Raw genomic sequence first — 12,303 nt, 5'->3', positions numbered from 1 at the left:
TTATACCTTTCGAAACTTCCAAGACAACTACAGTATAACAGAGGCTCATACTTTAATATAATTTGCTTTAAAAGAAAACCACAATTTGTACGATATCATCCCTCAATATCGACGTTCAAATGAAGGATTTAAAGAAGCAACAGCGATAGGAGAGTACATTGATTTTGGACCAGTGTTTGCATCTGAACAATCCTTCCTCCTGGAAAGAAGAAAAAACAGGTATGTTTTGAGTCTCATGATGATGCTCTTCTGGATAAAAAAAAACAGTGCGAATTTGTTTCGGATGTATTTTGGATAAAATTATAACTGTCATCGAAGAGAACTTTGATCAGTTGAATGCAGTTGAAACTTTTGACATTTTATATGATGACAGGACGTACATTTAGGACTCAGTACCGATAACGCTGCTACTATTGATGGAGTAGAAATAAGTGTATTGGCAATTTTATCTGAGGCAAGAAGTACTAGAACACCTCCTATAAAAATGTTAGGATTCAGAGCAAGAAATATTTTTCCACTTCACCCAATGGTATTGCATTAACGAGGCTGAAGCTGGCTTCTTATTCGCCAGCTTCTTCTTCTGCCTTAAATGCTGCTGCTGTGATGTTATGCCGCCTTTCGCCTGTAGATGGCTCTTTACAGTAATTTTTAAAAGTACTAATCGGGATGGATTACTGTATTTATCCTCAGTAAATGGGAATATGTAAGTAGTGACTATCCAAATAACATTTTTGTGTGAAACACATTTCAGAAAATTGTAAACCAATTTTCAAAACTCACAGTAACACAAACACAATAAGTAAATAAGACAAAACAGAAGTTCACAGGCACTTTCTGCATATTTACCACGACCTTGCCTTCTGACCATAAAGTCTTAAAATCTTGCATTTTACAAGAACTTTTTAATATAAATGGGACGTCTAGAACATGGCATATGAGAATATATGGTTAACCGAGGATGAGCAACGGGTGATGGCACTTTCTGCTTCTTGCTATAAACCTACCCCCTGGTTATAAAAACATCTAAAAATTCTGACACTGAGGTGTGAGAGACAATGGAACAGACTATCAAAATCCTGAACTTTAGGAAATTTTACTGTGCTATTTTTTTAAATATGACCCTGTGAACCTGGCATGTCCCTCCTTCCTCATTACCAAAACATCTCAATGTTCCGACACTATGTACATTGGTAATTACAACACTTCACTGTTGCATTTCTGAGTTGTGACATTGTGAACATGGCATGTTAAAGTATATAGACAATCTAGATCAGAACAGGCTAAATGCAATTCATAGTGATTTATCACTTTCTTACTTTCTAAATGAAAAAAAAAAAATTCAGTGATTATGACACTTCGGTATGACATAAAATATGCTTCAATGACAGAATAAATAATCATGGAAAAAATACCCACAGTGGACATTCATATTTGTGATTATAGGAAATTTAAATATCAGGTGAGTAGCTGCGTCAGCATGCGTATGCTGCAAAGGAACAAGTAAAGGGTTATTCCATGCTGAAAAGAGAAGAAAGGAAACACAACTTGTTGGCCGTGGAGCCTTCTTCAGGTGTGAGAAAGACAGGGCAGTAAGCAAAGATAATTTTCTTTTTATCTTTGCTTACTGCAGTTTATCTTTGATGACAACATCAAAGACATTAAGTATTTTTTACCGCTAACAGCTCAACATCATCTTCCTTTTATATCTAACCTCATCAGATCTCTCAACTCCCAACTCTTCCAGTTTCTCACTTCAGAGAAGGATAAAAAACTCAATCATCCTCTACAGAGAAAAACCATCAACACCCCTGCCACCTCCACCAATCCTAACCTTGTTGTTACTATACCCTCTGACCTTTCCCTTTCACCCCTTTGCATCCTCAGCTAACATATTTTAATATTACAACACAATTACAATAGATTGTATTTATGTTTAAAATTAAGGTAAATATGTCAAAATATCAAAATCCAACTGCACAGTGCTAACGTAACAATGCTAGTCAAGTTCTCAAACAAATCTGCATTGTATTTTTAAAATATTTCAGCAGAGGATGTGACGGGAGTATAAATGATTCGACGATCATTTTTCTTGTGAGAATATGGTTTTCTGGGGAGTTGCGATGTTGGGCATTATTGGACATTTTTGACACGTGTTGAACACTCGCATTTCCTACAAATATTAAAATGGCTATGGTTTCGCTGAGAAATCCAATTGACCTATGCGAAGACAATATTTACATCGCCAAAGAAGCCCTTCCCCGGGTGGCGTCGAACCACCAACCTTTTGATTAATAGCCGAACGCGCTAACCGATTGCGCCACAGAGACTAACTGCTGGACATTTTTTCTCGAATCACAAGTTTCCGGTTAAAAAAAATCTCTTACCATTCTTTTTGCCAGCCGGTAATATTTCTTCTGCACTGATAACCAAGAATTGAATTTCATTTTTCGCAAGCTGTGTGAATTTCATCAAAAACAAGTTTTCCAGAAAGGAAATGAACACATGCATTTAACGAAATCAAGCCCTTTGTGAGTGACCAAAATGGTACGTTCTGTACTACAAGATAGGAAAAAATACACAGCTGGGATTTGAACCTAGGTTCTTTTGTTTAATAAAAAGGCGCTTAAACCAACTAAGCTATGGTGACAGGACAGCTGTTTCCTTTTACAGCCACTTGGACACACCGCTCTGAGACATCTGCGTTCAGTAAGCGCTGAACCTGCTCTCAGAGCAAATTGCCTCTTTTACATACAGTAGCAGCCCCGACACTGAGAAACGAAGAGAACTGGCTTTTATCTGGCATTTTTCATGTCCAATGGGTTTGACATCTCCCAAGGGCGACAGAGTTCTTTTGCAACACTATTTCTTCCTCTTTTTTCTTTCTGTACGCTTTGATAAAAACGAGAAATCGTGCAAGGGAAAAATGTATTTTTTTTTTCATAGAGAAAACGTGCACCAGGAAATGTTGTGTTGAGAAGAAGTGATTTAACATGATACGTGACCTAATTTATCGGAGCAAATGCTCACCCAGCAAGGTCTGGAGAGGTTGGAGAGTCTGGTGGATGTGATAATTATACGGTGTTGTGGAAGAAAGTCTTTCTTTGAATTCTCAATCAATCGGAATTTCAGTGCGAAACATAAACCCTTTGTCTGATTTAATGAGATGATATTTTAAAACATAAAAAATCAGAAAACACGTTTCTCACTTTGAAATTTTAGACGTGGCGGTGTATTACTAGCAGCGGCGCTGAGCACACTATGGGGGAATTCAGGTTATGTGAAATACCAGCGGTTTAATAAATAACGCAGCTGATTTCGGATCATAAGATTATAGGTTCGACTTCTACCTGGCTCGTGTACATTTTATTCAAGCTCCTCAGTAATAGATGTCTATTATGTAATGAACCGCACCTGAAAGCAAACGTTGGGTCTGTTTCCTTTGTTTTCCAGCATGAAATAGCAAATCGTTACAAAAAGCACCTGCTAATGTCCAATAGCGTTTTTTTTTTCAAATTACATTTTCAGGCTTCAGACACTATTTAATAAAAGAAAAGTGTCCGAAACTCCCTAACTTTCAGGTTTGCTTGAACCTGTATTTTTTAAAAAGAAAGTTACCTGAAACTTCCGGGATTCCATTCTATGATGTAGCTGTCTCTAAAGTTGGACGTGATGTTTAGCAGATGTGAACGGTGCCTTTTCTCGTGTTCAAGGCTGTTCGCTGTGTGAGCTCCACACTGCGTGTCCTGTACTGCTCTATTTTGTTTAGATCATCTATGTGGTGTTCAGATAGAACTCAACTGCATGGTGTTCAGGACTAGCAGAACCTGAAAAACTAACAGCTGACTTCGACGTGATTTGAACACGCAGCCTTCTGAACTGGAGTCAGACGCGCTACCGTTGCGCCACGAGGTCGCGGTCATCAGCGTCTTTGAATTCCTCAAAGGAGACAAATCAGCCTCACAAAAAAAAATCTCCTGTGAAGAGCGCTGCTCTTCCGAAGAGAGTCTCTTCTTCCCAGACAACATTTTATTCTTCCTGCGCAGCTCTTGTGCAGGTGTTGTTCTCAATTACAGATCCAGGAACACTGATTTGTTTTCCTATTTTTTTTTTAAATTAAGTACCCCATAGTGCAACGGTAGCACGTCTGACTCTAAATCCCCAAGTTCATTTTCAAGGTATATCGGAGTCAACTGATACTGATCAGGTTCTGCTGCTACTGAACCCGCAGTCTTCACCTTAAAGTTCAGTTCCTCAAGCCTTCTGACCTTATATGTCCATCCCTTCTCGTCAAAACTCGTATTTTCACAGGGTACCCTTCAGAAATCGCAGTATAGAATGAAAAAACTCCAGTAGCTCTCGGCCGCTGTTGGTGATTTTCCTTTAAAAATAAATGAATCTCTGGAAATTTTACGGAGTGTATCACTTTCACCGAGACCGAGAAGTGTTAAGCTGTACATGAGTCTTTGTGGCTCGGTTGTTAACCGAAAGGGTGGTGGTTTGAGCCCTCCCAGGGACGCTATGAGCCTTTTAAGGTACAAAGCAGTCTCACTTTATCTCCACGGCCGGTCTTGTACCGCAATCAAATACAGAGCCCGTAGGAGGCAGTAAGCTCGCATATATAGCTCACTGTGTATATAATGAAAAAGCAGAGGTTGGTTTCTCATCTGCGCGTTACAGAGCCTTACGCAACTCGTACTGTACCAACAGCTAGAGTTTGGTCCCTGCACGGGCTATTAGTTGAAAGGCCATTGTAAATGACGTGTAAGAGATTTATAGATAGATACTTTATTGATCCCGTGAGGGAAATTAATAAAGCTTATCCAGCTGGCTTTTATGTTTCACACTAAATTGCGATCTTGAAACCAAAATAATTAGAAATATGGAACACAACCGTTGTTCCCCAAAAAGGAAAGCTGTTTAACACTGACGTCACTCCTTTTTATTTAACCCAGATTGTGAAGACAACTCTGCCCTATCAAAGGAAAATGTTGCACAAAAGTTGGAAAGCACACTCTGAATCCATCTGTACTGTATATTTGATTTCCGCGATCCGTTCAAGGCTGCTTGGTGCTTCGCAAGCAAGTCATTTCAGGGAAGAAACTCAGTTTAGAGAACTACGGGTGCATTTTCACTCATTGAATTTGATCTTTGTACTCTCTTATCAGTCTCAGCAATAATATTTCAAAATTACAGTTCGGATTTGTTGGAAAACTTCACAGGCATTATTAAGTTAGGACTGTACAATTGTATTTTAATATCTTGGTATATTTACCTTCATTGTAATATGGATGTAACCATAAATATTCTTAAGCATGTTGTACTTTTCTCGTACTTTTTAAAACATTTTAAATGATGACGCACACGACTATTATACCTTGTGATACATGCAAGACATCTGTAAACTAAGATGTAATTACAGTCAAATTGGCAATTAACAGAAAACCACAATTTGTATAAGAAACGTATAAATTTGATTGCTTCCATAGTATTTTGGATTTTCTTACGAAGATCTCACGAAGTATTGCCAGGATCTATATTACCGCTCGGTAGCGATAACACTGCTGATATTGATTGAGTAGAAATCGATGATGTATTGACAACTTTATCTGAAGCGAGAAGTCCTAGAACGCTGCCTATGAAGTGTTAGGATTCATACCAAGATATACTTTTTGTTTTCAACCCAAAATGCTGCTATTGCATTACACATTATATGAACATTACCTGTTTTGGTAGCTTCTCTGCGCGATTTTTTAAAACTGAAACTAATTACAAAATTACTTAAGATCAACCATGACAAAAAATTATAAATCAGGACTAATATTAATATCAACTGGTGTTACTACAGAAAAAAAAGATTTAACTGAAATATTAATAAGACTATGCAAGCCTAAAAAGTAGAACAATTCAATTTATATAACTTTTTTTTGAGAAATGGGCTCACACACCGGAAGACACTAACGTTTCTCTTCGTTGGAGTATGTGAATAACAGTTTAACCCAAAATGTTTGGAGTCCAGAGGGAGGACTCGCTCGCTGAATGATCTCTCAAGAAATCCCCGGTGAGATTCAACAGGTGTTTTCTTCAACAGCCACTAAAAGTCTGATGACCTTCTCTGGATTTCCTGAATATGACGTCAAATTAGTTCAAATCATTTGGTAGTTAACAGAACGAAATGCTTTGAAGGTACATTTAAAACAGCAGAGCAGCACTGTAGCACTTCGTGTGTGACTGAATTTAATTGTGTAAACCTGGCTCTCTATGAACACGAGCAAAGAGTTCTCACTCAACAGAAGATTGTGATGTGAGCACAATAATATAAAGCACCTGGTGATGCCAGCGATTGATCTCGGGACTTCATACACGAAAAGCATACACTCTAGCACCGAGCTACATCCCCTATGGCACAGATAGTGAAACTGACTTAAAGATGTGCATATGTTCACTGACCACAATCCACCCTTCATGAAGAATGCCTGCAGTTTCCCACTTTCGAGTTTCTTCTACTACAAAGTAAATCAATGGGAATGAAGAAATAAGGAAGGGAAAATAATCGCATTGAAGCTTCCAGAGACTGGGCAAAATGAATAATTTATTTTTATATCCAGTCACATGGGCGACGGTGGTTGATTCTTCAACGGGGGAGTGCGTTTTTCTACCTCCTCACTGTCTTTCAATTATGTTTTCTTTGAAACCTTTTTTCATCTTTTAAGTGCTTGCGATTAAATTACGCATAGAAAAACAGCAGTACAATTGATGTTCATGGACCGATGCACACAACTCCAGTGATAAAGCCCTGTCTGTAAATATTGTAGAAGAACGTTAAAGGGCGAAACAACGCTCCAACCACGTGAATGGTAACAAGAAGGATCGTGTTCTTATTTAATATGTGCTTTTGAATTGCCTTGTCAATACACGCAGGCTTTAGAGATGGACAAATAATTTACAGTGGTGTTTGTAAACAAAGATGGAACATGTTATTTCTATACCAGGAAGAAAGGAGCAGACTCTTAAACTTTAAGAGACAGAAACAACACCTCATCACAGCTAACACTAATTAAAACGACATCACAACAGAAGAGTGAAGCCTTGAGTGAATCAAATCAGTTTTTGTTGGTCGTCTGTGTCTTCATAACTTTGTAGGTGAGAGAGAGGATTGCGAAAATGTGCAGGTGCTTCTCAGAAGTGTGTTGGTGGTATAGGTTCCTTCAAATAACTGAGCCAGTGCATCCCCCATTCTTTTTAAGATGATCTGTGATCCGGTAACACATCTCCTGAAACTAACATTCGAGGTAAGAAGCATGCTCTTAAACACCAAAACACTCAAAAAGGAAGAAGCAGGTCTCTGTACACAAGACGGTAGTGCGATATTAGAATTTCTGAGTTTTTGACGGATTCAGGCTCCTTCTCAGAGGTCCTTGCTCGCCAAATAACTTTGCATCTGAGGAAGAGCACCACGGAAAAAAACCAACTCAACAAGCGAGCGCGTTTGTTGCTCTTGCTCTTAATGCAAGGAGCTGTTTTTTTTTTCCTCGCAATAATCATTATTAACCAGAAACAGGTAGCAGCACAGGTAGGTCGCATTTGTGATTATGTCACTTCTCTGCTTCAGCAAGGTCAATAAAAGACTCTGAAAGTAGTAAAGCAAAACTGAACTCAAAATCATATTAGGAATTCTGAGCGATATCTCCATACAGGTAATCCAATAAGAACGTTGAAATATTTGAATATCATCTCTTTGTATATTGCGCTGCTTTTTACCCAGAGTAAAACTATTAGATTGAAGGAATGCTAAGCGCTGGGTTAAAATGTATAGTTGTTATTTGGAGAAATCTGTAAACTCGTGATCTTATATGTTTTAAAAGACAGTACAGGAGAAAACGACAGTGCTGATTATTTTCCAGAGACGGAGCACTGATGACCTATCCGAGCTGATTGATAAAGCCCACCCAGTGGATACTCTAGTAGAACGTCAAAGAACATTCACCTTTGTATCCAAAGAAACCACAGGAACAACATCAGGAAGCACAATCAATTCCCCTTTTAAATCTTTCCTGTAAGTTATGCTATGTGAATTCATGAAGTTAATCCTCTGAAATCTTTTGACCATGAACAAAGTATTTCCGATGGAGCGCTATGTTCAAAGATTTAATAAGCTTTACCCCTGCCAATGATTCGGCGTGAAGAATTAAAAGTTTCACAGACAAAAGAAGCTCACCACCACAGCCAATATTAAATGTACTTGCCAGTACACTATCATGTGCACTGCCTCAAAAGTGATCTCGGCAGATGTTGTTCCCTACATAAAGCTGAACATGCCAAAGAGAATTTATGTTAAGAAAACAAAATATTTTTTCTGCCTTGATGTTAAGCCTGTATTTTAGAAAGTCTATCTATAAACACCTCCCGCAGCCTAACAAAAGGTGCTTTTACTGATCGTATTGCAGGTCTTCAAACATTAACATTTTGCAGCCGTGGGATTCGAACCCACACCCCCAGAGAAACTGAAGCCTAAAATCCAGCAACTTAGACTGCTCGGCCACACTACCTTCCTCCACACCCATCTTCCTCACATTGCTGGCTTGGAAAATGTCGGGGGCTTCAGCTCTTGTCGTCGGATCTAATGATATCATGATATGTGGAAGTGACTGCACCTTCATCTTCCGAGATACTTTCAATAGCACAAACGCTACTTTCACCTGCACAAACAGCAATAACGAAGGAGGTGGGATTCATCCTTTGTGCTGTTTGTAGGGGCGCAACTCTATGGTGATCTACTGACTTGAAAAGCAAAATTCAAAATCCTCTGCTACTACTATTGCTTTTTTCATAGTTTCTTCAAATCCTTCATTTGAACGTAGATTTTGAAGGATATTGATGATAAGTTCTCCAACAAATCTGCATTGTTATTTTAACATGTTTCAGCTGAGGGTGCAACAGGAGTATAAATGAATTTTCTCGCCAGCCATTCAAAGACCAAATTCCATGAGTGAATATTATTTTCTCAGACGTTGCCGGCATTGGACTTTGCCGGTGGTATTGAATTATGTCCACAACTATTGTAGTAGTTCCTTCTTGAAGTTCGACACGTGCAAAGCACTCGTAATATCATAGGCGTTAAAGTTCGCTGAGTCTATTTGAGTCATGGTGTGTATCCCTGCCTATCATTGGGAGACGGGTAGCTTTTTTACACTCAGATTCCAATCTTCAATGCTTTGTGTGAGAGCTTACATAACTTTCATTTTCTCACATTTTCTGACGACTGTTCCAAAGGGGAACCCTGACAATTCTGAATACTTTTCAAAAATCTGCCTGCATATTTGATTATTGTCACTTCATTTAAAAAAAGTTCAATATTGATCATAACTAAAGAAAATAATGATCACGAACAAAAAAGGGATAAAGATGCAAGTCAATCTTGAATCTGAGCTCGGTGACACGGGCTTCTGTTCTGATATGGTTGTACAAGAAACAGGAGGAATCGCCAGTCTCCTGTAGAACGTGAGATGAATCAGGAGTGAGACATTTCGTATACTCGTGCATATGTCAACGCCTGAACTACATCGTAAAACTAACATTAAGTTGTCAGAGACATTCATTTATATACAAACAAGAGACAGACTAAGTAATAATTCTACATTAGTTCAGGTGGGTACACCTGAACTAACAAACCTATTAATAATTCTACATTAACGTGTCCTACACTGATCAGACTAATTGACATGGTCTGATTCAGAGCCTGTGCAGTTCGTGCTAATTACAACAACGACAGTTCTTAACCCTCATCACCGAACTGAGCACAAGTTCAGCTGTTCTCCAGTTTTGTTACACATGGTTTTTCATTGCAAATGAGTTCAGAGCTGGAGCTGATCTCCAGACAATACAGTGTTTTGGGTAATTTGTCGAAATTCGCATGAGGGTGCAGACAACTTACCCAAGGTGTTTTCTATAGCTTTCAGGTGCAGTTCATTTATATTAAAGAATGTAAGTGGTATAAACGCAAGGAGTCAGACGGCAGTCGAACCTATAATTTTCTGATGCGAGGCCTGACGCGTTATTCATTACGCCGCTGACCCTGCTATTGTAGTGCTAAAAAAAAACACGTTTTCTACATTTATGTCTGTTTAAAAATCACTCTCTAAAAAAGACAAAGGGTTTGTGTGTCGCGCTAAAATTCCGCTTCATTTTGAATGCAAATAAAAACCGTTTTATTCCAAGAAATCATAAATTTGTCACATCCTACATACTATACTTTTTAGAGTCCAGACTGCAAACCAACAGCTGACACTGGTCTTTTACAGAACCGTTTTGATTTCCTCTACTTTGTCCCCGTGACGTCATTGTTCTGCTCGCAGCCGAGCCCAACACACGTCTGGTTCCTGTCGCTGGGCGTACACCCTGTGGTCCATGCGGGTCCTGATACGCCAGTACAATGACGGGAACACTAAACTGTAAACAGGTGCCGTCCTTCGGCTGAGACGTAAAACCGAGGTCTTGACTCTCTGTGATCATTCAAGAGAATGGTGGTGGTGGAGGGGAGTCCCCATTACCTGTAAAGCGCATTGAGTGGAGTATCCAGAACAGCGCTATATAAGTGTAAATGATGATGATGATTAATATTATTATTATGATGTAAAATGCAATAAAAAATGAAAAAAATATCAAACTTTGATTCAAAATAGATTAATGTAAAAACTGATAAAGCTTATGTTTTTTTCAGGGCTATATCTACTTTTTTTTAAAAAAGCGAAGTCTGTCGCGATTGTGAAAGTTAGAGAAGGTGTACCAGCGGGTGCCTTCATATCGCGAGCGTCAGTCTCGCCCGTAGCTGCGAGAAGGTTAAAAGCGCACAATTGAGCTGTCTTTCGTCAAAGTAATTGCCGGAGCAGTAAGACGCAAAGCACCATCCAGCAGCTGTAGACGATGTTCAGGGAAGAGCTAATTCTGTTTTTAGCACAGGGAGTGAGAATGAGCTCAGTCCGGCTCCCAGCACAATCCATCCTGGTTTGGTTACAGTGCGTCTGAGGCTCTTTGGATCGTAACGTAAAAAAAAAACAACTGCTCACATCGTGTGACTTCCACGAAAGGAAGGAAAAGTATCACTTAAAAAAATCAGAACTGAAGATTTGGATCCTGGGCCTCAATTTGATCAAATTATTAAAATAATAATTATCAAAATATCAGACTGTGTTTCTGCAACATTTCGTGCACAGTACGCCATTTTAATCTAAAATGGGCTTTACACGCAGTGTGGGGTATTTTCCCCTTTTATATTTTTGCCACTTTATATCGAACCTGATATACTCCCAGAAGGGCACAGTAGCTTATACTTAATAAAAATGTACAATTCACCACTGGTATAAACAGATGTGTGCCGTGTTTGCCTTTGTTAGCATTTGTTTAAAAAATAAGTTCACAATACGATAAAAACACAGAAAGCACAAACTTTATAATAGAACGATACAAAATCAATACCAAATCATTATGCCAATTAAGTACCTATCCTTTGAAAACAGAGAACACCTTTATATCTACAAAAAAAACTTGACATTGGTATGCATTTTTGGATTACAAAGCAGACAGTGTAGTCCCTTAATTCAAAGATCAGATCTTGGCCAAAACAAGACAATAAGACGTGGGCTGAATTCGGAACAGGAACCTCTACTTCGTCGTTTATAGAGCTTTTGATCAATGTCTGATTGAAACAGATTCGCTTTTTTAACTCTTTGATCAAAGTACACAGAAAGCACCTTCCTGCGAGCCGGAAACGAACCAGCGACCCAAGAATACGCCGCTGATTTTTCTACAGTCCTCCGCTCTACCAACTGAGCTATCGAAGTAATGTCGACTATCACTTTCTGGCACATACTGCCCAATGTAGTGAAATGTTCCGGGTGATTTAAATCCCACTTCAACATCAAGTTTCCAACTCGTTTCCTTAGTCTTGTTTACCTTGAATTTAAGCCATGAACCAGGATTCTACTGTATAAACTTCCAGGGATATTACAAAATGTTTGATGGGGCATCAATCATTCCAGTCGGAAATTGACTCCTTTTTTATTCTCGAGAGATCATATTAAACATTTCATTAGTATCGAGAGGAGGATCACCATGAGACACAAAACAAACAGTTTCTTTCTGTCTATTAGAAAGTAGCGTTTGTGCTACATTAATAATATTTTCGTGGAAATAAAGAAGTTGTAAATTTTAAAATTTATATTTGAATCGAAATGTGGTTTTGAGTTAAATATTAGCGTGTTCATGTAATTAGTTTGTGTTTGTCATTACTATATATATATTGCCATG

At 38.6% G+C, this 12,303-nt stretch overlaps 1 non-coding gene across 1 annotated transcript; it reads right to left on the bottom strand.

Moving 5' to 3' along the window:
• Positions 1-3,840: 3,840 nt before the first annotated feature.
• trnaw-cca (transfer RNA tryptophan (anticodon CCA)) lies at positions 3,841-3,912 on the bottom strand. Its single transcript has one exon. It is a non-coding gene; the product is annotated as a tRNA-Trp (tRNA).
• Positions 3,913-12,303: the final 8,391 nt, after the last annotated feature.

Source organism: Atractosteus spatula, unplaced genomic scaffold (assembly GCF_055471065.1).
Source record: "Atractosteus spatula isolate fAtrSpa1 unplaced genomic scaffold, fAtrSpa1.hap1 Scaffold_51, whole genome shotgun sequence".
Taxonomy (NCBI): Eukaryota; Metazoa; Chordata; class Actinopteri; order Semionotiformes; family Lepisosteidae; genus Atractosteus; species Atractosteus spatula.
Note: the sequence above shows the minus strand (reverse complement) of the source record. Positions and strands in the feature narration are given on the sequence as shown.